This window comes from Echinops telfairi, unplaced genomic scaffold, assembly GCF_000313985.2.
Source record: "Echinops telfairi isolate 266 unplaced genomic scaffold, ASM31398v2 ScPeMD7_4048;HRSCAF=4782, whole genome shotgun sequence".
In the NCBI taxonomy this organism is placed as follows: domain Eukaryota; kingdom Metazoa; phylum Chordata; class Mammalia; order Afrosoricida; family Tenrecidae; genus Echinops; species Echinops telfairi.
The window spans coordinates 323151-329440 of NW_022107947.1; the positions used below are offsets into that span (position 1 = coordinate 323151).

The following is a 6290-nucleotide window of genomic DNA, read 5'->3' on the forward strand; positions in this document are numbered from 1 at the left end:
AGGCATGTGGGGCCGCAGAGGCATGTCGGGCTCCAGAGGCATGTCGGGCCGCAGAGGCATGTCGGGCTGCAGAGGCATGTGGGGCTGCAGAGGCATGTCGGGCTGCAGAGGCATGTGGGGCTGCAGAGGCATGTCGGGCTGCAGAAGCATGTCCAAGGGGTGAAAAGCTAGGACGCCACCCCAGCAGCTTATTCAAGAAGGGAGCCACCATCTTCCAGACTTTTCTTTAGACAGGGCTTTCAATTGGTTCTTTTGAATTCCCTAATGGCCGACAAAGCAAAACTGGAAAGGGCGCACGTTTATAAAATGTCGGTAAATCAGAACAATTACTAGAATGGGAAAAAATGGGGAATTGGGAAAAACATTTTTCCTAATTCCATTCTAGAAATTTAATTTCCCTCATAGAACACAGAACATAGAACATAGAACACAGTAAACATATCGCACAGCACTTGTCGTAGAAACAAGGCCAATGATGCTTATGTGTGTATGTGTGTGCAAAAATTTATATCAAGAAAATGGCTCATAGTGTTGTGAAATCAAGCAAGTCTAAGTGTAGGCAGCTTCCAAGACCGTGAATCAGGTGTGAGACTGGAGGCTTCTCCTGGCTTGCATAGCTGCAAAGGCCAGGGAGCCCCAAGACCAGCAGATAGACCACAGGCTGGTGGCTGCAGAGGAAATGAATCTGAGCTTGTGCAAGTCAGATGGCAAGCAGCTGAGGACTTCCAAGATCAACAAGCAATAGGACAAGCCATCGACCCATCCAAAGAAAGAGATGTTGATGAGCCAGACACAGTATCCAGACCTAACAAAAAGGAAAGAAGGTTTTCTACGGTTCCTACTTATATAGGAAAAAGGCTACACCCCCAAGGAAATGTCCTTTTAATTGCTTCAGGGCTGTGACCTGAGTAAGGGTATTGCTTTTCACCCTACTCATTACAAGTGATTGACTTCCTAGAAGATCCCATTATGGAGTCGGTGACATTGTGCTAGGTCACTCCTAGGGGCTTACTAGGTCCAACCTGCTAAGCCACTGAGAATCCTGGTCCAGCCTATTTGACACAGAATCTATCCTAGCAACCAAATCTCTTGATCAGCAGAGTTGGAAACAATGGTGCCCTACTCAAACATGGCAACTGGCTATGCCACTTTGAGTGTGTTCCACACTCCACAATTCTGGCAGTAATCCCACCTCCTGCATCAGGTTCCTGGAAGGGCCCACTATGCCTCTACTGAGTCTCCCATTCCAGGGATTTAATCTGTGATTCTTCCCATTCCAGTTACAAATTCAGGTGTTCTAATTTCACTGCATATATCATGACTGGTCCAGTTGAACCTGTTCAAAACCTTGTCTCTAGGCTGGCACCTTTAGGGCTCTATGGCTTGTATTATGGGAAGAAGACATTGTCTATAACCATAGGCTTGTGGATAAACATTGAGCACAAACACAGCATCCAGCATTGTGTGTAAAGGGTCCTGAATCTGAGCAGAGAAAGCATAACTATAGACTAATTAACACCCACATGGGCCATAGTGACTACTTTCTGGCCCTCAAGGAAGATACTTGAACACTAAGTAATGTGCTCAGTCACCAGTGTGGAGCTGAGGTTTGGGCTTTCCTATTTAATTCAAGCCCGTGCGAAGACGAGGGGTTCATGTGGATGCACAGTCTCCAGCGACACCATTTGGAGGTGTAATCGCTCACTCCCTGCCATCCGGTCAATGGCGACTCGTAGGGGCCTCCTAGTACAGGGTAGAACTGCCCCCCTGAGTTTCTGAAACTGTGACTGTTCACAAGAATAGAAAACCCAGTCTCTCTACCTTCGAGCGGCTGGTAGTTTCGAACTGCTGACCTTGCAGATCACAACCCAACACAGAACCACTATGCTACCAGGGCTCCTCCCTGAGGGTGGAGGGGAGGGCTGGATATATTCTTCGAAATGCTGGGTGCCAGTGTCACATATGAGCTGGATGACTTTATCATTGTCTGGCACAGAGTCTTGGTAAGGAACAAAAGCAACAGGCAAGGCTAATTAAATAGAGCCTTAGGAAAAGGCTATCTTTCAAAGATGTGGGCAGGGCAAAGGAACGACCACAGGGGCAGTGCACCACCCACAAAGCACTGCTTCTTTCTCACTCCGGTTCCTGCTCTCCTTGCGGTGCCTTTCCTGCAGCCGCTCACAAAGACAATTCTATGGTGGAGTTGATGCCCACCTGTGGTAGTTGCCTAATCGTGTGTCAATTTGAGGACTAAGAACGTCGGGGTGGAGTCTAGGCTGTGAATCGGGCTATAGCCAATGAGGCCTCTGTGTGGGCATGGCCTTCTCCTGAGGATTCTGGGAACTCCAGTATTCCTCCTTGGAGGTGGAAGATGCTCTTGCTACACTGACTCCCTGAGAGACCCTCTACTGACAAGACACATGGAACCTCGCAGCTGGAGAAGCCACGTGGAGACTCCTGCCAGCACTGAGATGTTTACAACACCACTGGATCCACAAGACTTTCCACCCACTGGCCTGTGATCCTTCTGCATTCGGTGTCGTTGCATGTGTTTCGTGAGTCTGAAGAGGACTTTACAGATTGGTATCGGACTTATGGACTTGATCTGGACTGGGCTGAGTTGTTATCTCAATATTCAATTGCTCTTGTATATAAAGCTCTTTCTTATACATGTATGAGTGTCTATAAATTTTGTTTCTCTAGTCTACTCAGGCTAACACAACACCTGCTCTAACTCCACCACACCTTAGAGCGAGCTAGCATATAGCTTTCCTTTTAACCCCTCCTTGGGTTCTAGGAAGCTCTATATCTGAAGCTGTAAATTCCGTTCCCTGGGCTCTCCCCAGGGGAGATGACTAGAGAGGGCCAAGGCAGCCTCTCTTCTTAGCTTCCCAGAGTCCATCTGCCTGGTCATCTTAGCATCATTATGCAAGGAGACTCTCAGTCCCCTGCACACAGAGATGAGCTAGCCCTGGGATAGCCCTTGGAAGCATAGGTTCCTAGGTTGGGCACCTGGAGTGGCCCCTTAGGAATTAGTGAAGTCCACGGGCCCTAAGCCCTCGTCTCACCTTGCCTTTGCACACTTGCCTCTCGCCTAACACCGAAGAGTATTTTCTGAGGAAGGACCTGCCTTATCCTTCCCACATAAATGGCGAAGTTTGGAATCATTTCCACAGGGAAAACTGAGTTTGGCTTGGATCTCCATGGCCCTTGATGCCCTCGTCTGTGGCCAAAGCTGCATGTCTCATTTCAGCCTTTTCCGGTTGGGTTTCAACATGTGAGCAGAGGTCCAAGAGCCGCGAGGCTGTCGTTAAGCAGCCTCTATGCCTCGACTCGCCTGCCCTCCGTCTGGGGTACCTGCCTTAGCAGGAGGGATTTCACGGGAGGTGAGGCAGCTGAACCAAGGCTTCTGCCAATACTGGATCCAACTGCATGCCAGCTAGCTCACCCTCGCCCTCTTGGTCATGGCCTTTGCTCGAACGTCTTCAACTCTCCTTAATTCGACAATGGGTTTGCCCACGGTGTGCCAGGGGCTCAAGAATTTGGGATACTCTCTGCTCCCGAAGATGCCACGCAAAGGCAACTCCAACCCATGGCGGGACACGTGATTCTCAGCTTTGCATGCGCACATGACTCAGCGCTCACCAGCATCCTTCAATGCCTTCCTCGCCAGACCTTCTCCTGGAAGGGATCAGCCTTGTCCCTTCTGGTGCCCCCCTAAGACCCCCTGGAAAAGCACCTATCTTGGGCCCCATCACCTGCTCTGCATCCCATCCGGAAGTCTGGAGGCTCTCCACTGGGTAGCTTTTGTCTCTGCTGCTCCTCTGACCAGTTTTGACACATGCCCACAGACCTGTCTCTCTTCCAGCGAACAACGCAACGTTCCATGCGGACGTCCCCTAGGGAAGTAGTTGCCACTTGGTGTCCTTGTGCTTGCTTCCCCTGTCTCTCTGTGTGGGTGGGGGTGTGGTGGGGGTACATGCATGCCTATGCTGTGTGGGGGAACAGGAATGCCCTGCTGAACGTCCATTTGGGCAGCATCCAACCACACGCATACCCACGGTCCCATACTTGTTTTGATTTAAGATTAAGCCATTTTCCCTTTGCTTGTATTTATTTATTTATTGCTATGGTCTGGATGAAAGTTTACAGAGGACATTGGTCTTCAGTTCAGCAATTCATATGCATTTTGTTTTGAAACACTGGTTGCAATATCCACAGTATAACAGCGTCCTTCCTACTTTCTCTCTCGGTTGACCGTGTGGCTCCATCCTTCCCCCTAAGTCCTTCGAGTCCAGACTCGAAGTTTTGCCACATCAGTGGGGTACAGGCAGGTCGGGGAGAGAACATGGCTCTGGGGGTGAGCTCCCAGGTTGTCAGGGGCAGGGGCGGGGCGTGTGCCACTCCTTCCTCCTCATTCTCTTCCTCTCACTGCCCTCCCATTCCCATGCTCCCAGGGGCCGCCATTGCGCTGCCCCTCTCAGCAGCTCCAGCAGCAATGGCAGCAACTTAGCTGTGTCCTCTAGCTCTGGGCCTCGAAAAAGGCTGCGGTCATCTCCAGCCTCGGCACAGAAATCATCTGAGTCCAAGCTCAGCCGTATCACTAATGGCAGGACTCCGTTTCTCAAAGGCTGTGGGCTTAAGGCGACCTTTAAGTCCTCCCCATGTGGACCTCTCCGTAACCCAGATCACAGCAGGGCTTGGTCAAAGCAAGCCAGAGAGACAGCACACTAGCAAGACAGAAGGCACGGTCTTTGTGCCTAGTCTTGGAAGTGACCTTGGCAGTGTGCTGTTTATTAGAAGCGAGTCACTGGATCCAGCTTAATGGCAGAAACAGTGAGAATGCAAAGGAAAGGGTCCTGTACTACAATAACGGATGCAATGGATTCTTGAGGCCAGGGTGGGGAGAAGGGTGAGGGGAATTGGGGAGCAGTCAATAAAGACAGGAGGGGGGAGAGAGGAGTAGAATGGATTGTGATGGTGTTTATACAACTCTTTTCAAAAATGATTTAACTATGGAAGTGCATCGTGTGGGAACATTAGATCAAGAAACCTACTAAAATGAGAGCAGAAAAGAAGTAAACCAAAATTGACCTATTGTTACCATGGTGAAGGAGGAAGAGTATTTGCTTCAGGGACATTGCATTCATTTGGAACAATCTGGAGAGGGATATCAATAATGATTGTACAACACAAAGTATAATCAATGGCACTGAATTTTATATGTAGAAGTTGTTGAATTGGAGAATGGTTTGCTGTGCATATTTTTGCCAAAGCTGCAAAAACACCCACACGAATAACAAGGACAACAAGGAAGAAGAGAATGTTCTGCATGAGCAAACTGGAGCTGGTGACGATTGTACACCTCTTCTTGCCATGACTGAACTACTGAATTGTATGATATGTGGATGAAGTGCCAATAAAACGGTTTTACAAAGAGAAAAGCTTCTCAATTAGTGTAACATCACACTCAAAGCCCAAACAAAAGATGAAAGGTTTTACGTCTCATGGGAACAACCTGAAGTAGAATGTGTCTCTTAAGCCAAAGTCTGAAATCCAACTTCCTCATCGTCTCTCTGTAGCCTCAGGGACCAACAATGAAATGGTCACGTGTTTCACTGGGAAGCTGGCCTCCCCCTTGCTCCTCAGTGGGCCCCTCTCTTCCATCCCGAAGGAGTTCACTGCATCTGTGTCCCCTCCAGGTTTTCCTCCCCCCACCCCAACTCTTCTGGAGAAAGGCTCGAATAGACTCATTACCTTGGGCCCTAACCAAACACTTTCATTCATTGGCACACAGGAACATACGATGATCTGTGAAGGGGACTGCCCTCCTGGTCCCACACTCCTTTCTGCTGCCCTTTCTCATTCCTCTGCCCTGCTTGGGCATGGCATCCATGTTTGGGACCATTTAGCATGGGCATTTGCATCAGTGAGAGCCTCGCCAGGGAAACAGAGGCTCACTCTGCAGAGGAGGATTTAAGGCAGGGTCCCAGTTGCCAAGGGACTGAAGAAGCCAGCCTGCACTCAGCCCTGAACTGCTGGGGGCTTGACCACTGTCATGGCCACTCTCCCTGACAGGGCTGCTCTGACACCTTGTGGGGGCCAGGGGTCCACATGCCTACTGCTGCAGCCACGGTCAGAAGATTTATCAAGAACCAGAGAAAATGTGGCCCTCTTTCTTACTCCTGCTTTCCCGAATCCTGCCAGTGCCTCTCCAAGGCAGAATCTCACCTGCGGCAACTAGAAGGAGTGGCTGCGAAGTGGAGTCTAGACACTACCCTGCTGTACCT

General features: G+C 49.8%; 1 pseudogene; it reads right to left on the reverse strand.

The window, feature by feature from the left end:
- Window positions 1–132, reverse strand: part of LOC115871239 — a 1169-nt pseudogene extending 1037 nt beyond the window's left edge.
- Between the last annotated feature and the right edge of the window lie 6158 nt (window positions 133–6290).